General features: G+C 44.1%; 2 long non-coding RNA genes across 2 annotated transcripts; one reads left to right on the top strand and one right to left on the bottom strand.

Annotated features, from left to right (window-relative positions):
• Positions 1 to 9821: 9821 nt before the first annotated feature.
• LOC134156841 (uncharacterized) lies at positions 9822 to 14825 on the bottom strand. Its single transcript, XR_009962094.1, has 2 exons — positions 14552 to 14825; positions 9822 to 10083 (listed from the first exon to the last, which is right to left on the bottom strand). It is a non-coding gene; the product is annotated as an uncharacterized LOC134156841 (long non-coding RNA).
• Positions 14826 to 15418: 593 nt separating this feature from the next.
• Positions 15419 to 21309, top strand: LOC134156840 (uncharacterized). The gene is made up of 2 exons (XR_009962093.1): positions 15419 to 15835; positions 21048 to 21309. It is a non-coding gene; the product is annotated as an uncharacterized LOC134156840 (long non-coding RNA).
• Positions 21310 to 25681: the final 4372 nt, after the last annotated feature.

A 25681-nucleotide genomic window follows, 5' to 3' on the forward strand; every position in this document is an offset into this window, starting at 1 on the left:
GTAAGAAAAGCTTAAACCAGGCTAGAAATGCCCATAAAAAAGTGAAGCATCAGCCAAAAATGGCATAAACCAGGTAAGAAATGTGCAAAAATAAGGTGAGAATGACCAGCCATTGTTTAGAAATAGCCAAAAAAAAGTTAAAGTGGGTCAGAAAGGGCCAAAAACGGGTTAATCCAAGTTAGGGAAGGCCAAAAAAAGGGTTAGAAAGAAATTGGTAAGTACAGGACAAGAACGGTTTGGAAATGGCCATAATGGCTTAAAAAGATTTAGAATTGGGAAAAAAAAGGTTAGAAATAGCTCAAGCCAGTTAAGAAATAGCTAAGAAAAGCTGAAACCAGGCTAGAAATGGCCATGAATTCTTTAGGAATTGCCAAAAATGGCTTAAAACTGGTAAGACATGGGCAAAAATAAGATAGAAATGGTCATCAATTGTTTAGAAGTGGTAAAAAATGCTTCAAACAGGGGACAAGCAGGCAAGAATGGACTAGGAATAGCCAAAAAAAAAGCTTAAAACTGGTAAGAAATGGCCAAAATTAGGATAGAAATGGCCATAATTTTTTTTAGAAATAGCCAGACTTAAAATGGGTTAGAAATTGGCAACACTGGGTTAGGAATGGCCAAAAATGGCTCAAAAACCGAGTCAGGAAAGAGCAAAAACGGGTTAGAAATGGCAAGAAATTAGTAAGAAATGGACAAAAAACGTTTGGAAAAGGTCAAAATGGTTCAAAAAGTGTTAGAATTGGGGAAAAAAGGGTTCGAAACAGCCTAAACCAGTTAAGAAATAGCTAGGAAAAGCTTAAATAGGCTAGAAACTTCCATAAATAGTTCAGATTTAGCCAAAAATGGAATAAAACCTGCAACTCAATCATGTACCAAGGAAAGAGTCAGGGTATTTTCAGCTCTGTCTTGAACACTGCCAGCCATGGGGCAGCCACAGCTTCTCTGGGCACCCTGTGCCACTGTCCCACCACCCTCACAGGGAACAACTTCTAAGATCTCATCTCAATCTCCCCTCTCTGTCACGTTAAAATCCTTCCCCCTTGGCCCATCCCCACAGGCCCTTGCTCTCCCCACAAGAAATGAGGGCAGATCCCAGGATCATCCCTCGGCAGCCGCAGCGCTCCGCTGCCGGCTCAGCCAGCCCAACTCACACACCGAGTCCAAAGCAGCCACTCTGGGGAAGTCTCTTGAGGTGTTCTGGCAACTCCTACAGCACCCCAAGATCGCCATCGCCACCCACCTCCTTCCACGCTCCTGTGTCCACAGGCGGCACCGGCTCCGAGACACCAAGACGGGAACCACCAGAGGAGCTGCTCTTGCCTCCTCCACCGGTAGCTTGTGTTCCGTGGGGCAGCTGTCGTCTCCCGGTGCCTCTGCTGGAGGGTTCTGTGGGGTTCTGTGACCTCACACACCTGAACACGGGGAGTTCCAGAATCAGCCACCCCTGTGGTCTCCATGTCCCCAAGGTCATTGTGATGCATGAGCTCTGACTGGGTCCATGGGGTGCTCTGGAGGTGCTGCAGGCATTCTCTGGGATTCTCTAGGGGTATCCCCAGGATGCCCTGGGAGTGCACAGAGACACAGGGCCGTGGAGCAAGCTGCTCTAGTGGAAGGTGTCCCTGCCCGTGCCTTTGGGGCTTGGAGCTGGGTGAGCGTGGGCTCTTTAAGGAGGGAGAGCCCTGCAGTAACCAGTGCAGAGGAGAGCCCTCCCCTCCCTCGGGAGGCTGCATCTCCCGGGGCTGCCCTGCGCATCCAGGTCCGTGTTCTTTGACTTTGCAATCCTGTTTTAGTGTTGGCAATCCTGTTTTAGTGTTGGCCCCTAAACACATTGTGGGTGCGTGCGTGGGTTTTGGGGGGTTCCCTGTAGAAACGGCTTCATGTAACCAAAAACGGGGGTGGGGTGGGCGGGGAAGGTGCGGGGGAGGCGGGGGTCATTAAGTGCCTGTTGATGAACTGTCTGTGGGGAAGGGGGAGGATGGACCTCACCTCCCTCCCAGCACCCCAAAACGGGGGGGGGGGGGGGGTGGGGAGGGTCCCCAATGGACACAACCTCCCATCCCCCACCCGGGGGTGTCGGGGGGTGGCACCTCCCCCCCTCTTTATACCCGGGATGGGAGAGGGGAGGATAAAGGGGGGATGGGGGGGGGTGTCTATCCGAAGCCTTATTGACACCGATGTAAAGGGGGGGGGGGGGGGGGGGGGGGGGGAGGGGTCACCTTAAGAATGTATAAAAAGGAAACTTAACCAATAAATAAAGATTTCACAGGAAATCGAGGCCCCCTCTCCCCCCCCCGTGTTTCGGCCTTTCCCCATCCCCGTTCCGGGATGCTCTCCGCACTTCCGGGTTGGATGCCTCCGTTGCGCAGGCAACTTTCCCCAACCACCCCCCCGCTCCCGGCCTCGTTCTGGCGAGCGTTTCCCAGGCAACAGCCAATCAGCTCTGAGCTCCCCAACTCGTGTCCCCGTTTATCCCCCTCCCGGCTGCCCCCCATGGGGCTGAATATGGGGCCTTTCCTCGCCCCCCCCCCCCCCTTTGTCCCCTCTTCCCCTCCCCCACCGCATATCCATTTTCTCCCCTCCCCCCCTTATGCCCCCCATTCCCCCTCCCCCTTTTTCCCACCCCCATTCCCCACATTCCTGCCATTTCTCCCCCTCTCCCTCCATCCCTCCCCATTTCTCATCCCACCATCGTTACCCCCCCCTTATTTACATGCAATTAGCGTAGGACCTGCTTTATCCACACGCACTTCATGTAGGGCTGACCTTATTTACACGTTACTTCCTTATTTACATGTTATTAATGTGGGGCCTACTTAATTTGTGTCCTTTTAGTCCAGCATGCTCAGCGCTTCCAGCAGCCCCTGCCCTTCTCCCTAGGGCCTGAAAGGGGCGTGGCCAAAGGGGTGAGGGCCCCTTAAGCCCCTCCCTCTCCCTTTTTCCTCACCTGGGCCTGCAGGGGGCGCAGCTGCGCCTGGAGCTTCCCATTGGATGCGCCCAGAGCCCGGAGCTGGATCCAGCGACGGGACTGGAAGGGATGGAGGGGGGGACACAAGGAAATGAGGGACCCCAAAGCCATGGGAGGGACCCAAATACCCCCCAAGACCCCCAAACACCTTAAATATCGCCCCATATTTCCCCACAAGCCTCTCCCTTAACACCAAACCCATTCATAACCCCCAGATCCCCCTCCCAGCACCGCTGAACCCCCAAAATTCCCCCTAAAGCCCCAAACTCCCCCATGTCATCCCCTATAGACCCAAAATCCCCCTCCAGGACCCCCAGATATCCCTCATCCCTCCCCAAAAGCGGCGCTGGGACCCTTTAGGGACCCCAACCCCTCCCCATAACCATCAAATTCCACTTCCCAGACCCCCCCCCCAAGCCCATCAGGACCCCCCCAAATCCCCACATTCCCCCGTTGGCACCCACCAGCCGCTGCTTCCCCTCCTGCAGCTGCCTCCTCAGTGGCCCCAGGGCAGTTTCTGGGGAGTCCATGGGGCTGCCCCATAGCTCTGGGCCCTGCTGGATCTGGGCCCCCCGAGCCCCTGAGAGCCCCGTGGCCTCCAGCATCAACCTGGTGGCAAGGGGGGCCCCAAAGCCAAACGTTGAGGGGAGTTTGGGGGGCCCAAAGGGGTCCAGATCCCATTTTGGGGACCCCAAAAGGGCTGCAGGGACCATGGAGGGGTTGGGGGCACCCCAAAAGGTCTCAGCACTGGGTTTAGGGAGAGTGTGGGGGGGGCTTAAGGACCCCTATGAGCCCAGCACCCACTTCAGAAGGAAACCCAGGGGGGTTTAAAGTATAGAGGGGGTCCCTAAAGGGTTCTGGGGTTCAGGAGTGGGGAGGAAAAGATCATGGGGGAGGGCCCAGGGGCAGTTTTGGGTTGCAGGGGGGGAAACCAGGCTGCAGGATGTATTCGGGGGGTCCTTGAGAGGGTTTTGGGTGCATGGGGGAATCCATAGGGTGGGTTTGGGGTGCAGAGGGGTTGTTTTGGGGCACACAGTGGGTGCTTTTGGGGTGCAGGGGGTTGTTTTGGGGTGCAGTGGGGGTAGATTTGGGGTGCAGAGGTGTGTTTTGGGGTGCAGGGGGGTGGTTTTGGGGTGCCGTGGGGCTTCTGGGATGCATGGGTGTAAGAAACTAAGGATAAGGATATTGTTTATTAAGATTTATGTTAAGCCCAATGTAAAGGGTAGGCAACAAAGAATATGAAATCGCTTACTCAAACAATCGCAGGACACAGCTTGTGCAAGATAAGATAACAGCAATCGCTTACACAAACTAAACCAAGTACCGCTTATGTAAACATAGCAGATGTTGACTAAAGATAACTGTAGGATGTTCCAAGAACTGGCAGAAATAAAACAAGCAACTCCATATAAGGACATAGGAGTAGAAGGTCAACTATAGGATGAAGGAGGAAGACTTCTTGCTTCAGCCTCAACGACCACCAGTGACCCCCTGGCAACAGCTGAAGCATGCGCAGAGTACCTCCACTATTTCATGGGCACGGAAATAAAGATGTATAAAAAGGAACTGTTTGAACTGCTCAGTACGGCAGTTGGCGGAGTACAGACTCCCCTGTCGTCCAGCGCTGTCTTTGCTTATATTCTACTTGCTATAATTAATAAAAATTTTAATTGGATAATGATCCGTTGTGGTCTCAATTTATAACAATTTCTGGTGCCGTGACTCGGATAAGGAACGGTGGGCTTTGGTCCTCCGGGGAGGCGCCCCGCGACGTTTTGCGGCCCCGTGACCAACAGCTCACCCCAACCTTACCGACGAACCTAAATTCTAGAATAATGAGCAAAGGAGAAACCGGTAAAATCCCATAAAAATTCTGTGCACGGGAGTCCGGACGAAGACGCAGGACGCGTAAGTATATTGCGAAGCTGTTCGCAGGTTTGCCGTTCGGGCGGGATTGGGTTTCCTGGAATATAACGAGTGAGAGGTTCGATATACTGAACCAAGCGAGTGTGGACTCTTAAGTACTGCGTTTTCCATCTCCCGCGAGGGACTGGGCCAGGAACAAGAGGAGTGAGTGAGTGCGTGTTTGTGGATATTCCAGAAGATGGGGGCGAAGGGCAGCAAGCCTTCGACTCCCATGGGTAGGGTACCCATTGTACCTAAGAATACCCCTCTGGCATATATCTTAGACAATTGGAGATATTTCCCTGGAACCCTAGGGAAAGATAAGCAAAAAATGATAGAATATTGTACTAAGATATGGGGAGGGAAGAAGATTTCTAAAAATGTCTTTTGGCCAGTCTATGGGTCAGAAGAAGATTGGGTAAGACAGCAATTAAACCTCTGGGTTAATAATAAAAAATCCCTTAACCCGGAGGAGAGTCAATATGCAGAAGTGTGCCTAGAAAAACCGGGAGCTAGACTTTACCCGCTGAATGAAATAAAAACTAAACAAAAGAAAAAGAAGGAAGAATTAGACGAAACCCTTATAACCCCCCCTCCTTACATTCCTCCTCCTGCTCTCACAGCCCCTCTAGAGGCCCCCAGAGCATCCACTCCCCCACCAGAGTCGGAACAAGAGTCTCCCCCTCCTCCTAGACGCGTAACTAGAAGTCAAAAAGGGGCAGCTCAGATGTACCCCCTAAGGGAAATACCCATGGGGGGACCTCAACCTGTGATCGGATATATTTCCGTACCCTTAAATTCGGCTGACCTACGAGATTTTAAAAGAACCGAGATGGGGAACTTAATTGAGGACCCACTCGGAGTGGCAGAAAGATTAGATCAATTTCTGGGACCAAACCTTTATACTTGGGATGAGATGCAATCTATCCTTGGTCAATTATTCACTACTGAGGAAAGAGATATGATTAGACGAGCAGGAATGAGACTGTGGGATGCTCAACATGTCCAGGGACCCCAAGCAGATATTAAATGGCCACTCCAAAGACCTAATTGGGATAATCAAGATCCGGTACATAGAACTCATATGCAGGACCTGAAAACTATAGTAATTCAGGGAATTAGAGAAGCAGTACCCCGTGGCCAGAATATCAATAAAGCATTTAATGAAATGCAAAAGAAAGATGAAAGCCCTACTGAGTGGCTGGAACGACTGAGGAAAGCCCTTCAGCTGTACTCTGGGGTAAATCCAGACGACCCTTTAGGGCAAGCGCTCCTCAAAACTCAGTTTGTGGCAAAATCATGGGAAGATATCAGAAAGAAGATCGAAAAGTTAGAAGACTGGCAGAATAGAGGGTTGGATGAATTACTGAGGGAAGCTCAGAAAGTCTACGTAAGGCGGGAAGAAGAGAGCAGCAAGCGACAAGTAAAAATGATGGTAGCAGCAGTTAGAGAGGATCGCAAAGGGCGAACTGGTGAACACAGATCTGCTGGAACGAAACAAGGAAACGTAGTAGTAGAGAAGGAACAGAGATATTGTTTTTACTGTGGAAAGAAGGGGCATATAAAGAAGAATTGCAGACAAAAGATCAGGGATGAGGAAATGTTGAAAACGGAATAGGAGAGTCAGGGGCTCTATATCTTAGGGGACCGGAGTCATCATGAGCCCTTGATAAAATTAAGAATAGGTCCCCATAAACAAGAGTTCACCTTTTTAGTAGACACTGGGGCTGAGAAATCAACTATTAAGCAGATACCTGAGGGATGTAAAGTTTCCCCTGAAAAAGTACAAGTAATTGGGGCAAAAGGAGAACCCTTTAAAGTAAGCAAAATCAAAAATGTGATATTTGAAACTAAAAATAAATTTGGAATGGGTGAACTCTTGCTCGTCCCTGAAGCAGAATTTAATCTGCTAGGACGAGATTTAATTGTTGAATTGCAATTAGAAATTAAAGTGAAAAATCAAGAGCTGACAGTGTCTACTTATCCTTTGACTGTGGATGATCAAAAACAAATTAACCCCGATGTCTGGTACTCTCCGGACACAATTAGTAGACTGGAAATTCCACCGATTAAAATCCAAATTTCCGAACCCCACATACCTGTGAGGGTAAAACAATATCCTATATCTCTAGAAGGACGGAGAGGATTAAAGCCAGAAATTGATCGATTGTTAGCACAAGGAATCTTAGAGCCTTGTATGTCACCCTTTAACACCCCCATTTTGCCTATAAAGAAACCAAATGGGAAATATCGGCTCGTACATGATTTAAGGGAAATAAACAAAAGAACTATTACCCGGTTCCCTGTAGTAGCAAATCCATACACACTACTAAGCAAACTAGGACCCCATAACTCCTGGTATAGTGTGGTTGATTTAAAGGATGCCTTTTGGGCCTGTCCACTGGCAGAAGAATGCCGTGATTATTTTGCCTTTGAATGGGAAGACATAGAGACAGGCCGTAGACAGCAATTGAGATGGACCGTGCTTCCCCAAGGGTTCACTGAATCCCCTAATCTGTTTGGACAGGCCCTGGAAGAGCTCTTAAAAGAATACCAGGTACAAACGGGGAACGTACTATTACAGTATGTAGATGATCTGCTCATAGCAGGGAATAATAAGGAGGATGTAAGAAAAGAAAGCATTCGACTTCTAAACTTTCTTGCACAAAAGGGTCTACGGGTATCACGAGAAAAGTTACAATTTGTGGAGGAAAAAGTGAAATATTTGGGACATTATTTGTTTAACGGCCAGAAGATATTGGATCCGGAGCGCATTAAAGGAATTTTGGAATTACCTATGCCTGTCACTAAGAGGCAAATTCGGCAGGCATTAGGGCTATTTGGGTATTGTAGGCAATCGATAGAAAACTATAGCTTTAAAGTTAAATTCTTATATGAACAACTGTCTAAAGACAAAATACCCAAGTGGACCCCTCAGGATCAAGAGCAGTTTGTCAGTCTCAAAAGAGAGCTAAGTCAAGCACCGGTTTTAAGCCTACCAGATTTAAAGCGGCCATTCCATTTATTTGTTAACATATATGAAGGAACGGCATTCGGAGTATTAACTCAGGAATGGGCCGGACAGAAGAAACCGGTGGCATACCTATCAAAGTTGTTGGACCCTGTGAGCAGGGGTTGGCTGAGTTGTTTACAAATCATTGTTGCTGCTGCCTTATTACTTGAGGAAACAAATCGCATTACCTTTAATGGAGAGGTTGTCTTATATGCGCCTCATAACATCAGGGGGGTGTTACAACAAAAAGCAGAAAAATGGCTTACAGATAGCCGATTATTAAAATATGAGGGAATACTTATAGAATCCCCTAAACTATCTTTGAAAACTATTGGAGCAGTTAACCCCGCTGAATTTTTGTACCCAGGAGAAGGTAATGAATTATTGCACAATTGTTTTCAAACAATTGAACAGCAGACACGCATTAGGCCAGATTTAGAAGAAGAAGAACTACAATGTGGAGAAGTATTATTTATAGACGGGTCATCACTGGATATGCCATTGTTAAGTTGGAAAAAGGAGAATTTAGGACAATAGAATCAGGGAGTGCTAGCTGGTCGGCTCAAGCCTGTGAGCTGTATGCATTGTGGAAAGCATTAGTGTCACTAAAGGGAAAGGATGGAACTATATATACAGACTCACGCTATGCGTTCGGAGTAGTGCACACTTTTGGAAAAATATGGGAGGAAAGAGGATTTGTTAACTCACAGGGAAAAGAACATGCCAGTCTGGGGGCATTGAAAAGGCCCAGTTGTACATATAAAGGGAACCCGAGGTACAAGTTACTGGAAAATAGCTGATACAGAAGCAAAACGAGTGGCAGGCAATTATAGTATGATTTTGACTATGCAACAAGTACCTGTTAATAAGAATTTAAGTTTTGAATCTGCAGAAAAGGAAAAACTAGAACAAAGAGCTAAGGAACGAAATACATATGATGGGAGAGAAGTCTTTGATTATTTTGAACACACGCATTCAACCTTTTGGTATATAATATAGTAAAGTGTGTACTGCTGTTTATATTTCACACTATAATTACTTCTCTTTATTGTCTAACACATTATATATATGGCAACTGCTAACCAAGTTACTAAAGTGTGTGTTACCTCGATATGGAAATTGCTAAACTTATGACAACCACACACATCAAAAAGTGAATATAGAAGATATGCTGATGTAAATAATATATATACTCTAGATATACGAATTAGGTGTAATAATTTGAACTGCAATTGTTATCCATTTGTTTGTTTTAGGTGTAAGGTAGAAACCCTAAAACCAGAGCGAGGGCCAGGATAAATGGTGGACACACTGTGGAATATGGATACCCTCCAATAGGAGTTTGCACACAGTGTGAGAAAATCCAAAGAACTCTGCAACCACACTGAGTGGAAATTAAAACAATTAGAGTCTAAACGAGAAATTATTAGGAGAGAATCCCATGAGTGGTGGAAGATTTTTACCAAAGGAGTAAACACTGTAAACATTTATCACAACATTCACAAGGTATTTTCTTACAATCACAGATATAGTTTCTACGCGGTATGACACACTCACAATAATCACATAGACCTGTAAGATCTATACCTGTGCCTTCAGGTACACATCCGTTAGGAGTCCAGGTTGCTTTTATATGTTTATCAGGAGTCTTTACTGACCAGCCTGAGGCTATTGTCTCACATCCCCAATACCCACAATAGTATTGTCCGGGATAATTACAGTAAGTTGGTCCAGAGGCCAGGCATATATAAAATGGAGGCCCCTTTTCACAAGGTATTGGTACTAAATCACAAAGTTCCACTATGAATTCAGGTGGCCCTGGGTCGCTAAAAGTGGCTATTGTTCTCGTTCCTTCCCAAGATATTAGTTCCCACTTAAATGGTTCATGTGGATTTTCCCCTTTTGCCTGGGTTATTATCAATATCAAGACTAACGGTATACCAGGAAAAAGGGTGTTTGTCAATTTTGCCAATTTAAGTATATTTTTACCAGTCCTGGGGAAGTTCGGCCATTGCTGCTTTTGCGTCCCATTGTTCTGGTTCTTTTCTCCACAGTTTGTTCCTCTTCTGCCTCGCCCGTCGACTCGGTTGCTTCGAGCCACGGGGTGTACCATCTTCTCGGCAGCAAGGGAATTCTTCAGGAGGACAGCTGTTTCTGGCTTTCTGCCTATTCACATAGGCTTCCCACTTTGCAGCTTTAACTAATGGGGCAAAGCAAGGCACGGTTAATACTTCCCTTCTGCACTTTATAACCAAAATCTCAGTTACAATAAAGGGGACTGGTTCGTTAGAGTGGTAACAATAATATTGAGGTTTTACTCCTTTGGTAAAAATCTTCCACCACTCATGGGATTCTCACGGAATAATTTCTCGTTTAGACTCTAATTGTTTTAATTTCCACTCAGTGTGAGTTCTTTGGATTTTCTCAACACACTGTGTGCAAACTCCTATTGGAGGGTATCCATATTCACAGTGTGTCCACCATTTATCCTGGGGGCATACTGGGCCTTTTACACCTAAAACAAACAAATGGACTTTAACAATTGCAGTTCAAATTATTACACCTAATTCTTGTATATCTAGCTAATTGTATATATATTATTTACATCAGCATATCTACACCATCTATATTCACTATTGTGTGGTTGCATAAGTTTAGCAATTTCCTTTCAACTTTTCCCGAACTTTGTGGATGCCACACACCACTTAATACCCAATTTGTACGCTTTACTTCAGGTACTCCATATCGAGGTATAATGTGTTCAAGTAACACATATATAATAGACATAACTAATAAATAAAAAGAGAAGTAATTATGCTATATTATATAAATATAAACAGCAGTACACACTTTATACCAAATAGGTAATGCGTCAAAATAAGTTTTTCCAAATAAAGTTTCTAATTGTTGTTATCTTTTAGAGTTATCTTGGTGTCACCTGGAGTATTTGATTATTTTCCAGTGGGGTTTTTCTGTGAGTTAACAAATCCTTTTTCCTCCCATATTTTTCCAAAAGTGTGCACTACTGGCATGTATATAGTTCCATCCTTTCCCTTTAGTGACACTAATGCTTTCCACAATGCATACAGCTCACAGGACAGACCAGCTAGCACTGTTTCTTCCAACTTAATGATGGCATATCCAGACAATCGTTTACCTTCCACTATTCGTGATTACCCACCTATGAATAATACTTCTCCACATTGTAGTTCTTCTTCTTCTAAATCTGGCCTAATGCGTGTCTGTTGTTCAATTGTTTGAAAACAATTGTGCAATAGTTCATTACCTTCTCCTGGGTATAAAAATTCAGCGAGGTTAACTGCTCCAATAGTTTTCAAAGATAGTTTAGGGGATTCTATAAGTATTCCCTCATATTTTAATAATCGGCTATCTGTAAGCCATTTTTCTGCTTTTTGTTGTAACACTCCCCGGATGTTATGAGGCGCATATAAGACAACCTCTCCATTAAAGGTAATGCGATTTGTTTCCTCAAGTAATAAGGCAGCAGCAACAATGATTTGTAAACAACTCAGCCAACCCCTGCTCACAGGGTCCAACAACTTTGATAGGTATGCCACCGGTTTCTTCTGTCCGGCCCATTCCTGAGTTAATACTCCGAATGCCGTTCCTTCATATATGTTAACAAATAAATGGAATGGCCGCTTTAAATCTGGTAGGCTTAAAACCGGTGCTTGACTTAGCTCTCTTTTGAGACTGACAAACTGCTCTTGATCCTGAGGGGTCCACTTGGGTATTTTGTCTTTAGACAGTTGTTCATATAAGAATTTAACTTTAAAGCTATAGTTTTCTATCCATTGCCTACAATACCCAAATAGCCCTAATGCCTGCCGAATTTGCCTCTTAGTGACAGGCATAGGTAATTCCAAAATTCCTTTAATGCGCTCCGGATCCAATATCTTCTGGCCGTTAAACAAATAATGTCCCAAATATTTCACTTTTTCCTCCACAAATTGTAACTTTTCTTGTGATACCCATAGTCCTTTTTGTGCAAGAAAGTTTAGGAGTTGAATGCTTTCTTTTCTTACACCCTCCTTATTATTCCCTGCTATAAGCAGATAATCTACATACTGTAACAGTACGTTTCCCGTTTGTACCTGGTATTCTTTTAAGAGCTCTTCCAGGGCCTGTCCAAACAGATTAGGGGACTCAGTGAACCCTTGGGGAAGCATGGTCTATCTCAATTGCTGTCTACGGCCTGTCTCTATGTCTTCCCATTCAAAGGCAAAATAATCACGGCATTCTTCTGCCAGTGGACAGGCCCAAAAGGCATCCTTTAAATCAACCACACTATACCAGGAGTTATGGGGTCCTAGTTTGCTTAGTAGTGTGTATGGATTTGCTACTACAGGGAACCGGGTAATAGTTCTTTTGTTTATTTCCCTTAAATCATGTACGAGCCGATATTTCCCATTTGGTTTCTTTATAGGCAAAATGGGGGTGTTAAAGGGTGACATACAAGGCTCTAAGATTCCTTGTGCTAACAATCGATCAATTTCTGGCTTTAATCCTCTCCGTCCTTCTAGAGATATAGGATATTGTTTTACCCTCACAGGTATGTGGGGTTCGGAAATTTGGATTTTAATCGGTGGAATTTCCAGTCTACTAATTGTGTCCGGAGAGTACCAGACATCGGGGTTAATTTGTTTTTGATCATCCACAGTCAAAGGATAAGTAGACACTGTCAGCTCTTGATTTTTCACTTTAATTTCTAATTGCAATTCAACAATTAAATCTCGTCCTAACAGATTAAATTCTGCTTCAGGGACGAGCAAGAGTTCACCCATTCCAAATTTATTTTTAGTTTCAAATACCACATTTTTGATTTTGCTTACTTTAAAGGGTTCTCCTTTTGCCCCAATTACTTGTACTTTTTCAGGGGAAACTTTACATCCCTCAGGTATTTGCTTAATAGTTGATTTCTCAGCCCCAGTGTCTACTAAAAAGGTGAACTCTTGTTTATGGGGACCTATTTTTAATTTTATCAAGGGCTCATGATGACTCCGGTCCCCTAAGATATAGAGCCCCTGACTCTCCTATTCCGTTTTCAACATTTCCTCATCCCTGATCCTTTCTCTGCAATTCTTCTTTATATGCCCCTTCTTTCCACAGTAAAAACAATTTCTCTGTTCCTTCTCTACTACTACGTTTCCTTGTTTCGTTCCAGCAGATCTGTATTCACCAGTTCGCCCTTTGCGATCCTCTCTGACTGCTGCTACCATCATTTTTACTTGTCGCTTGCTGCTCTCTTCTTCCCGCCTTACGTAGACTTTCTGAGCTTCCCTCAGTAATTCATCCAACCCTCTATTCTGCCAGTCTTCTAACTTTTCGATCTTCTTTCTGATATCTTCCCATGATTTTGCCACAAACTGAGTTTTGAGGAGCGCTTGCCCTAAAGGGTCGTCTGGATTTACCCCAGAGTACAGCTGAAGGGCTTTCCTCAGTCGTTCCAGCCACTCAGTAGGGCTTTCATCTTTCTTTTGCATTTCATTAAATGCTTTATTGATATTCTGGCCACGGGGTACTGCTTCTCTAATTCCCTGAATTACTATAGTTCTCAGGTCCTGCATATGAGTTCTATGTACCGGATCTTGATTATCCCAATTAGGTCTTTGGAGTGGCCATTTAATATCTGCTTGGGGTCCCTGGACATGTTGAGCATCCCACAGTCTCATTCCTGCTCGTCTAATCATATCTCTTTCCTCAGTAGTGAATAATTGACCAAGGATAGATTGCATCTCATCCCAAGTATAAAGGTTTGGTCCCAGAAATTGATCTAATCTTTCTGCCACTCCGAGTGGGTCCTCAATTAAGTTCCCCATCTCGGTTCTTTTAAAATCTCGTAGGTCAGCCGAATTTAAGGGTACGGAAATATATCCGATCACAGGTTGAGGTCCCCCCATGGGTATTTCCCTTAGGGGGTACATCTGAGCTGCCCCCTTTTGACTTCTAGTTACGCGTCTAGGAAGAGGGGGAGACTCTTGTTCCGACTCTGGTGGGGGAGTGGATGCTCTGGGGACCTCTGGAGGGGCTGTGGGAGCAGGAGGAGGAATGTAAGGAGTGGGGGTTAGAAGGGTTTCGCCTAAGTCTTCCTTCTTTTTCTTTTGTTTAGTTTCTATTTCATTCAGCGGGTAAAGTCTGGCTCCAGGTTTTTCTAGCCATACTTCCGCATATTGACTCTCTTCCGGGTTAAGGGGTTTTTTATTATTAACCCAGAGGTTTAATTGCTGTCTTACCCAATCTTCTTCTGACCCATAGACTGGCCAAAAGACATTTTTAGAAATCTTCTTCCCTCCCCATATCTTAGTACAATATTCTATCATTTTTTGCTTATCTTTTCCTAGGGTTCCAGGGAAATATCTCCAATTGTCTAAGATATATGCCAGAGGGGTATTCTTAGGTACAATGGGTACCCTTCCCATGGGAGTCGAAGGCTTGCTGCCCTTCGCCCCCATCTTCTGGAATATCCACAAACACACACTCACTCACACCTCTTGTTCCTGGCCCAGTCCCTCGCGGGAGATGGAAAACGCAGTACTTAAGAGTCCACACTCGCTTGGTTCATATATCGAACCTCTCACTCGTTATATTCCAGGAAACCCAATCCCGCCCGAACGGCAAACCTGCGAACAATTTCGCAATATACTTACGCATCCTGCGTCTTCGTCCGGACTCCCGTGCACAGAATTTTTATGGGATTTTACCGGTTTCTCCTTTGCTCATTATTCTAGAATTTAGGTTCGTCGGTAAGGTTGGGGTGAGCTGTTGGTCGCGGGGCCGCGAAATGTCGCGGGGCGCCTCCCCGGAGGACCAAAGCCCACCGTTCCTTATCCGAGTCACGGCACCAGAAAATTGTTATAAATTGAGACCACAATGGATCATTATCCAATTAAAATTTTATTAATTATAGCAAGTAGAATATAAGCAAAGTGGGTTTTGGGTGGTTTTGCCGCTTTGCCATTTGACACAAGATACAGGGTCAGAACCCCAAAACAGACCTCAAAAACCTCAAAAAAGCGGCAAAACCACCCAAAACCCACCTTGTCCTACTTCTCCTGTGGGATACAGGGTCAGACGCCCAAAACAGACCCAAACCAGGACAAAAACAGTCAAAACCCCCCAAAACAGTCCCAAAGCACCCCAAACCCACATTGCCCTGCTTCTGCTATGGGATACAGGGTCAGAGGTGTAAGAAACTAAGGATAAGGATATTGTTTATTAAGATTTATGTTAAGCCCAATGTAAAGGGTAGGCAACAAAGGATATGAAATCGCTTACTCAAACAATCGCCAGACACAGCTTGTGCAAGATAAGATAACCGCAATCGCTTACACAAACTAAACCAAGTACCGCTTATGCAGACATAGCAGATGTTGACTAAAGATAACTGTAGGATGTTCCAAGAACTGGCAGAAATAAAACAAGCAACTCCATATAAGGACACAGGAGTAGAAGGTCAACTATAGGATGAAGGAGGAAGACTTCTTGCTTCAGCCTCAACGACCACCAGTGACCCCCTGGCAACAGCTGAAGCATGCGCAGAGTACCTCCGCTACTTCATGGGCACGGAAGTAAAGATGTATAAAAAGGAACTGTTTGAACTGCTCAGTACGGCAGTTGTCGGAGCACAGACTCCCCTGTCGTCCAGCGCTGTCTTTGCTTATATTCTACTTGCTATAATTAATAAAATTTTAATTGGATAATGATCCGTTGTGGTCTCAATTTATAACAATTTTCTGGTGCCGTGACTCGGATAAGGAACGGTGGGCTTTGGTCTTCCGGGGAGGCGCCCCGCGATGTTTTGCGGCCCTGCGACCAACAGCTCACCCCAACCTTACCGACGAACCTAAATTCTAGAATAATAAGCAAAGGAGAAACCGGTAAAATCCCACAAAAATTCTGTGCACGGGAGTCCGGACGAAGACGCAGGACGCGTAAGTATATTGCGAAATTGTTCGTGGGTTTGCCGTTCGGGCGGGATTGGGTTTCCTGGAATATAACGAGTGAGAGGTTCGATATACTGAACCAAGCGAGTGTGGACTCTTAAGTACTGCGTTTCCCATCTCCCGCGAGGGACTGGGCCAGGAACAAGAGGTGTGAGTGAGTGAGTGTGTGTTTGTGGATATTCCAGAAGATGGGGACGAAGGGCAGCAAGCCTTCGACTCCCATGGGAAGGGTACCCATTGTACCTAAGAATACCCCTCTGGCATATATCTTAGACAATTGGAGATATTTCCCTGGAACCCTAGGAAAAGATAAACAAAAAAATGATAGAATATTGTACTAAGATATGGGGAGGGAAGAAGATTTCTAAAAATGTCTTTTGGCCAGTCTACGGGTCAGAAGAAGATTGGGTAAGACAGCAATTAAACCTCTGGATTAATAATAAAAAACCCCTTAACCCGGAGGAGAGTCAATATGCGGAAGTGTGGCTGGAAAGACCGAGAGTTAGACTTTACCCGCTGAAGGGAACAGAAACAAAGAAAAAGAAGGAAGAGTTAGACGAAACTCTTCTAACCCCCCCTCCTTACATTCCTCCTCCTGCTCCCACAGCCCCTCCAGAGGTCCCCAGAGCATCCACTCCCCCACCAGAGTCGGAACAAGAGTCTCCCCCTCTTCCTAGACGCGTAACTAGAAGTCAAAAGGGGGCAGCTCAGATGTACCCCCTAAGGGAAATACCCATGGGGGGACCTCAACCTGTGATCGGATATATTTCTGTACCCTTAAATTCGGCTGACCTACGAGATTTTAAAAGAACCGAGATGGGGAACTTAATTGAGGACCCACTCGGAGTAGCAGAAAGATTAGATCAATTTCTGGGACCAAACCTTTATACTTGGGATGAGATGCAATCTATCCTTGGTCAATTATTCACTACTGAGGAAAGAGATATGATTAGACGAGCAGGAATGAGACTGTGGGATGCTCAACACGTCCAGGGACCCCAAGCAGATATTAAATGGCCACTCCAAAGACCTAATTGGGATAATCAAGATCCGGTACATAGAACTCATATGCAGGACCTGAGAACTATAGTAATTCAGGGAATTAGAGAAGCAGTACCCCGTGGCCAGAATATCAATAAAGCATTTAATGAAATGCAAAAGAAAGATGAAAGCCCTACTGAGTGGCTGGAACGACTGAGGAAAGCCCTTCAGCTGTACTCCGGGGTAAATCCAGACGACCCTTTAGGGCAAGCGCTCCTCAAAACTCAATTTGTGGCAAAATCATGGGAAGATATCAGAAAGAAGATCGAAAAGTTAGAAGACTGGCAGAATAGGGGGTTGGATGAATTACTGAGGGAAGCTCAGAAAGTCTACGTAAGGTGGGAAGAAGAGAGCAGCAAGCGACAAGTAAAAATGATGGTAGCAGCAGTCAGAGAGGATCGCAAAGGGCGAACTGGTGAATACAGATCTGCTGGAACGAAACAAGGAAACGTAGTAGTAGAGAAGGAACAGAGAAATTGTTTTTACTGTGGAAAGAAGGGGCATATAAAGAAGAATTGCAGAGAAAGGATCAGGGATGAGGAAATGTTGAAAACAGAATAGGAGAGTCAGGGGCTCTATATCTTAGGGGACCAGAGTCATCATGAGCCCTTGATAAAATTAAAAATAGGTCCCCATAAACAAGAGTTCACCTTTTTAGTAGACACTGGGGCTGAGAAATCAACTATTAAGCAAATACCTGAGGGATGTAAAGTTTCCCCTGAAAAAGTACAAGTAATTGGGGCAAAAGGAGAACCCTTTAAAGTAAGCAAAATCAAAACTGTGGTATTTGAAACTAAAAATAAATTTGGAATGGGTGAACTCTTGCTCGTCCCCGAAGCAGAATTTAATCTGTTAGGACGAGATTTAATTGTTGAATTGCAATTAGAAATTAAAGTGAAAAATCAAGAGCTGACAGTGTCTACTTATCCTTTGACTGTGGATGATCAAAAACAAATTAACCCCGATGTCTGGTACTCTCCGGACACAATTAGTAGACTGGAAATTCCACCGATTAAAATCCAAATTTCCGAACCCCACATACCTGTGAGGGTAAAACAATATCCTATATCTCTAGAAGGACGGAGAGGATTAAAGCCAGAAATTGATCGATTGTTAGCACAAGGAATCTTAGAGCCTTGTATGTCACCCTTTAACACCCCCATTTTGCCTATAAAGAAACCAAATGGGAAATATCGGCTCGTACATGATTTAAGGGAAATAAACAAAAGAACTATTACCCGGTTCCCTGTAGTAGCAAATCCATACACACTACTAAGCAAACTAGGACCCCATAACTCCTGGTATAGTGTGGTTGATTTAAAGGATGCCTTTTGGGCCTGTCCACTGGCAGAAGAATGCCGTGATTATTTTGCCTTTGAATGGGAAGACCTAGAGACAGGCCGTAGACAGCAATTGAGATGGACTGTGCTTCCCCAAGGGTTCACTGAATCCCCTAATCTGTTTGGACAGGCCCTGGAAGAGCTCTTGAAAGAATACCAGGTACAAACGGGGAACGTACTATTACAGTATGTAGATGATCTGCTCATAGCAGGGAATAATAAGGAAGATGTAAGAAAAGAAAGCATTCGACTTCTAAACTTTCTTGCACAAAAGGGCCTACGGGTATCACAGGAAAAGTTACAATTTGTGGAGGAAAAAGTGAAATATTTGGGACATTATTTGTTTAATGGCCAGAAGCTATTGGATCCGGAGCGCATTAAAGGAATTTTGGAATTACCTATGCCTGTCACTAAGAGGCAAATTCGGCAGGCATTAGGGCTATTTGGGTATTGTAGACAATGGATAGAAAACTATAGCTTTAAAGTAAAATTCTTATATGAACAACTGTCTAAAGACAAAATACCCAAGTGGACCCCTCAGGATCAAGAGCAGTTTGTCCGTCTCAAAAGAGAGCTAAGTCAAGCACCGGTTTTAAGTCTACCAGATTTAAAGCGGCCATTCCATTTATTTGTTAACATATATGAAGGAACTGCATTCGGAGTATTAACTCAGGAATGGGCCGGACAGAAGAAACCGGTGGCATACCTATCAAAGTTATTAGACCCTGTGAGCAGGGGTTGGCCGAGTTGTTTACAAATCATTGTTGCTGCTGCCTTATTACTTGAGGAAACAAATCGCATTACCTTTAATGGAGAGGTTGTCTTATATGCGCCTCATAACATCCGGGGAGTGTTACAACAAAAAGCAGAAAAATGGCTTACAGATAGCCGATTATTAAAATATGAGGGAATACTTATAGAATCCCCTAAACTATCTTTAAAAACTATTGGAGCAGTTAACCCCGCTGAATTTTTGTACCCAGGAGAAGGTAATGAATTATTGCACAATTGTTTTCAAACAATTGAACAACAGACACGCATTAGGCCAGATTTAGAAGAAGAAGAACTACAATGTGGAGAAGTATTATTTATAGACGGGTCATCACGAATAGTGAAAGGTAAACGATTGTCTGGATATGCCATTGTTAAGTTGGAAAAAGGAGAATTTAGGACAATAGAATCAGGCCCCCTGAGTGCTAGCTGGTCGGCTCAAGCCTGTGAGCTGTATGCATTGTGGAAAGCATTAGTGTCACTAAAGGGAAAGGATGGAACTATATATACAGACTCACGCTATGCGTTCGGAGTAGTGCACACTTTTGGAAAAATATGGGAGGAAAGAGGATTTGTTAACTCACAGGGAAAAGAACTAATACACCCGGAATTAATTCGGCGAGTTCTGGGGGCATTGAAAATGCCGGATAAAATAGCAGTTGTACATATAAAGGGACACCAGCGAGGTACAAGTTATCAAGTTAGGGGAAATAATGCAGCTGATACAGAAGCAAAACGAGTGGCAGGCAATTATAGTATGATTTTGACTATGCAACAAGTACCTGTTAATAAGAATTTAAGTTTTGAGTCTGCAGAAAAGGAAAAACTAGAACAAATGGGAGCTAAGGAACAAGATGGGAAATACATATTGCCAGATGGGAGAGAAGTCTTGCCGAAAGGCATAGCACTTGAAATATTTTCAAAAATACACAATAAAACACACTGGGGAACACAGGCGTTAGTTGATCATTTCAATCAACAGTTTGCCTGTATAGGCGTATATAATATAGCAAAGACAGTCACGGCAGCCTGTGAAACCTGTCAAAAGGTTAATCGAAACAACATGAGACAAAGACCTCTTGGAGGACATTCCCCAGCACACAGACCTTTCTCACACATACAAGTAGATTTTACTGAACTACCTAGGGTAGGACGTTATAAATATTTATTAGTTATGGTGGATCATTTAACACATTATATTGAGGCTTTTCCTACCTCCAGGGCAACTGCTAACCAAGGTACTAAAGTGTTACTTGAACACATTATACCTCGATATGGAGTACCTGAAGTAATCGACTCGGACAGAGGAACACACTTTGTATCAAAAATTATTAGAGATCTAACAGAAAGTTTGGGTATTAAGTGGAAATACCATACACCATGGCATCCACAAAGTTCGGGAAAAGTTGAAAGGATGAATGGAGAAATCAAAACTATTTTGACTAAGTTAATAATAGAAACCAAATTATCATGGATTAAGTGCCTACCCATGGCACTATTAATTCTCAGAACCAGACCCCGAGCAGATGTAGGAATATCAGCGTTTGAAATGGTGTATGGAATGTCTTATAGAATTGAAAGTCCACAAACAAATGTTTTAATTCGAGACCGTGTGATTAATGAATATGTTTCACAATTAGCAGAACATCGTAACAAGCTTTGGGAATATGGACTGATTGTACAACGACCCCCGTTAGACTTAAAAATTCACAATGTTAAACCTGGGGATTGGATATTGATTAAAGTGTGGAAAGAAGAAACCCTAAAACCTAAATGGTGGACACACTGTGGATATGGATACCCTCCAATAGGAGTTTGCACACAGTGTGAGAAAATCCAAAGAACTCTCACTGAGTGGAAATTAAAACAACTAGAGTCTAAACGAGAAATTATTCGAGAATCCCATGAGTGGTGGAAGATTTTTACCAAAGGAGTAAAACCTCAATATTATTGTTACCACTCTAACGAACCAGTCCCCTTTGTAACTGAGATTTTGGTTATAAAGTGCAGAAGGGAAGTATTAACCGTGCCTTGCTTTGCCCCATTAGTTAAAGCTGCAAAGTGGGAAGCCTATGTGAATAGGCAGAAAGCCCGAAACAGCTGTCCTCCTGAAGAATTCCCTTGCTGCCGAGAAGATGGTACACCCCGTGGCTCGAAGCAACCGAGTCGACGGGCGAGGCAGAAGAGGAACAAACTGTGGAGAACAGAACCAGAACAATGGGACGCAAAAGCAGCAATGGCCGAACTTCCCCAGGACTGGTAAAAATATACTTAAATTGGCAAAATTGACAAACACCCTTTTTCCTGGTATACCGTTAGTCTTGATGTTGATAATAACCCAGGCAAAAGGGGAAAACCCACATGAACCATTTAAGTGGGAACTAATATCTTGGGAAGGAACGAGAACAATAGCCACTTCTAGCGACCCAGGGCCACCCGAATTCATAGTGGAACTTTGTGATTTAGTACCAATACCTTGTGAAAAGGGGCCTCCATTTTATATATGCCCGGCCTCTGGACCAACTTACTGTAATTATCCTGGACATTACTATTGTGGGTATTGGGGATGTGAGACAATAGCCTCAGGCTGGTCAGTAAAGACTCCTGATAAATATATAAAAGCAACCTGGACTCCTAACGGATGTGTACCTGAAGGCACAGGTGTAGATCTTACAGGTCTACGTGACAATTATGTATCTTCACGTGACAAGGAAATCTGTACCTACATCAAATTTCAAGTATTAAATCCCCGAGATGACAAGTGGTTGGTAGGACGAACATGGGGAATACGTATCCATGTAGGAATTCCTAAAGACAAGGGAGGGCACTTTCTCATAAGAAAAGTTAAAATACCACATGATCCATTCCCTGTCGGGCCGAATAAAGTATTGAATCCACCCACTTTCCCTAAGAAAAAGATTGTCCCCACAAGTATTACAACCACTCCTCCAAACTCCCTATCAGTAACGAATTCAGGAATGTCAGAATCCAAAGACCCTTTATGGGATTTAATGCAAGCCTCTTATCGTGCCCTTAATGAAAGCAAACCGGATCTAACTAAGGAATGCTGGTTATGTTACAATGTTAGACCACCATATTTTGAGGCAATTGGAAAAGTAGGGAAGATTCAATGGTCTAGTGGTTGAAATCCACAAGAATGCCCATGGGATGCCCAGAAAAACCATACGCAAGGAATTACTATTCAATCAGTAACAGGTCAAGGAAAATGTATAGGAACAGTGCCCAAAAATTATCAGTCATTGTGCAACCAAACAGTGGCAATTACTACAGAAGTTATAAAGAGACACAGAAATAGAAATGACAAATGGGCCATCCCGACACCAGGAGCTAAATGGGTTTGTTCAGACATCGGAATAACGCCTTGCCTATCCCTAAATGTGTTTGATGAATCTCAGTTTTGCATACAGGTGATTATTGTTCCTCGTCTGATCTATCACACCTCTGAGGAGATGTTAGGCCACTTTGAAGGAGACCTAAACAGACGAAAACGAGAGCCAATTACAGTGATAACCTTAGCTACACTGCTGGTAGCAGGCGGGGTTGGAGCAGGTACAGGCATAGCTTCTCTAGTAAAAGGTCAGGAATTACAAAATTTACAAATGGCTGTAGATGAGGATTTAACAAAAATAGAACAATCTATCCAAGACTTAGCCACTTCAGTAAAGTCTTTATCAGAAGTAGTACTGCAGAATAGAAGAGGATTAGATCTATTATTCCTAAAGGAAGGAGGGTTGTGTGTAGCTCTCAACGAAGAATGTTGTTCTTTTGCTGACCATACGGGAGTAGTCCAAGACACCATGTCTGAACTCCGAAAAAGATTAGATCAACGTAAGAAAGATCGTGAGGCAGGCAGGTCATGGTATGAAAACTGGTTTAATGTTTCACCTTGGCTAACCACTTTGTTGTCTGCTTTAGCAGGACCGCTTATTATGTTGATTTTGGGACTTATATTTGGGCCTTGTATATTACGCTATATTTTACACTTTATTAGAGAACGGTTTGACATAGCTAAATTGCTTATTTTAACTATGGGGTCTGGGACAAAATATAAAAATGTATCTACTGATGAAAATGAAAACAAAGAGGATGAAGATTATTGTGAGTGTGTCATACCGCGTAGAAACTATATATGTGATTGTAAGAAAATACCTTGTGAATGTTGTGATAAATGTTTAGAGTGTGGAGAGAAACTAGCTTACAATGAAAGCAGCATCTAATAAACAATAGGATAAAAGAAAAAGGGGGGATTGTAAGAAACTAAGGATAAGGATATTGTTTATTAAGATTTATGTTAAGCCCAATGTAAAGGGTAGGCAACAAAGGATATGAAATCGCTTACTCAAACAATCGCCAGACACAGCTTGTGCAAGATAAGATAACCGCAATCGCTTACACAAACTAAACCAAGTACCGCTTATGCAGACATAGCAGATGTTGACTAAAGATAACTGTAGGATGTTCCAAGAACTGGCAGAAATAAAACAAGCAACTCCATATAAGGACACAGGAGTAGAAGGTCAACTATAGGATGAAGGAGGAAGACTTCTTGCTTCAGCCTCAACGACCACCAGTGACCCCCTGGCAACAGCTGAAGCATGCGCAGAGTACCTCCGCTACTTCATGGGCACGGAAGTAAAGATGTATAAAAAGGAACTGTTTGAACTGCTCAGTACGGCAGTTGTCGGAGCACAGACTCCCCTGTCGTCCAGCGCTGTCTTTGCTTATATTCTACTTGCTATAATTAATAAAATTTTAATTGGATAATTGGAAATGCAGTTGCCTTGCTGGAACTGCCTGGATACATGACAGTTGTTGCACTACTAACTTCTTAGGTTGGAGGGGCTGCTGCCCCTATGGAAGGGTGCACCAAGTCCCCTCAGGCAGCTCAGGTGTTGGTTTGCCACAGAGGGGCCTGAGATGGGCTGGTGAGACTACCCTGGCTGTTCTGTGGTGCAGGGTCTGTGCTGGCTCTGCGTTGTGCTGTGTAGTCACAGGGGTGTTTCACACTGGGTCACTTGGTTTGGTTTTGGGCAGTGAATGAAACTGTGCTTTTCTTATGGTCTGTAGAAGTGGCCACTTGGAGAAGGAAAGCAGCTCTGGAGGGAAGGTCACCTTCCTACCCTATTTTTTTTTGACACAAAGGGCAGCTCTCCAGAGAAGTTGTGATGTTCCAGGGACAGAATTCGTTATCGTAAAATCATAGAATCCAGGCCTGCTTTGGCTTGCAAGGGACCGTAAAGCTCATCCAGTTCCAGCCCCCTGCCATGGGCAGGGACACCTTCCTCTAGAGGAGCTTACTCCAAGCCCCATCCAACCTGGCCTTGAGCACTGCCAGGGATGGGGCAGCCGCAGCTTCTCTGGGCACCCTGTGCCAGTGCCTCAGACTCTCGCAGGGAAGAACTTGTGGCTAAGAGCTCATCTCAGTCTCCTCTCTGGCAGGTTAAAGCCATGTTTAAAGACTTCAATTTACAGATGCAAGCTTCGAGCAGCCTGGTCTAGTAGGTGCTCCTGCCTGGCAGGGGCTTGGAACTGAATGAACTTTGAACCCAGAGCAGGTTGGAATTCTATGGAAAATGGGATTCTGTGATAAATGTAGTTATATCTGGAGTTCTCCAGTAACTCCACGAGAGAAGAGTCAGGCCTGCAAAACCTAGTCATTCTAGGGATGACTGTTACAAGGTCTCCCCTGAGCCTTCTCTTCTCCAGGCTGAACAAGCCATCCTGCTGCAGCAGTCCTACAGTCCCTTCTCATATTTTCTGTCCTGCTTTGAGTTCATGGAAGCAAGTCCTTCCACAAATCACAAGACTTTTGTGTTTTTTAAAAGCACTTTCTTGAAGACTGAGCAGAGCTAGTAATGAGGCTGGGTGTTTCTCCATCATGCTTGGGCAATCTGAAAACTTCCACTGCCCAGATTCCACTTCTTTCTATATTTGTATGAAATAGTGATATAGTTTGAGCAGGTTCCTTTCAACAACAGTATTTCTTGTTTTCCTTACTAATTTTCTAGCTTTATCAGACCATTGTCTTTTGGGTGGTGGTTCTAGTGCAGCAGTTGTGTTACCACTTTTAAAATGCACCTTAAATCAGTGGTGATGGGTTACTGCTGTGTGTCAGTGATTTCAGCTCAGGCTCTTTTAAAGTGCACTCTTGCAGAAAACTGGGGACAGCTTTCATTTAAGGAGATGGCTTGATAGAAGCACACCGATTTGCCAGCTCTGTGTTACTTGGAAGAAAAGCCTTCTGAAAGTCATTTGAGTTTGTGAAGACAACGTGACACCAGACTGGCTTTCGCCAAGCTAATGGTGACTGCACTCTTAGAGGAGGACGGGTAAGTCTCTTTTCTTGTACTTTTTGAGGATTTTTTTCAAGCACTGCTCTACTTCATCCTTTCATAATTAAATCTTTTGCTCTGTGCTTTGAAAGGCTTGCCTGTAAAGCAGCTTTTGGTGGTGTAGAGATCTAAACTGGAAAGTGTCTCTGGGTTTCTTTCTGGACGTTTTGCCACGATCAAATAGCAGTCCTCAAAAGCAGTTCACAAGTTGTACTTGTAGAAATTTGATTTATGTTATCTGTTCTGCTTGAGAAACTACAATAGCATAATAGCTCGCATGGGCACTAAATCCATACATTTTCTGGAGCTTAGAAGGGCATGCTATGGGT

Source organism: Pezoporus occidentalis, unplaced genomic scaffold, assembly GCF_034315485.1.
Source record: "Pezoporus occidentalis ecotype Australia unplaced genomic scaffold, CSIRO_AGI_Poc_V1 ctg907, whole genome shotgun sequence".
NCBI classification, from domain to species: Eukaryota; Metazoa; Chordata; class Aves; order Psittaciformes; family Psittacidae; genus Pezoporus; species Pezoporus occidentalis.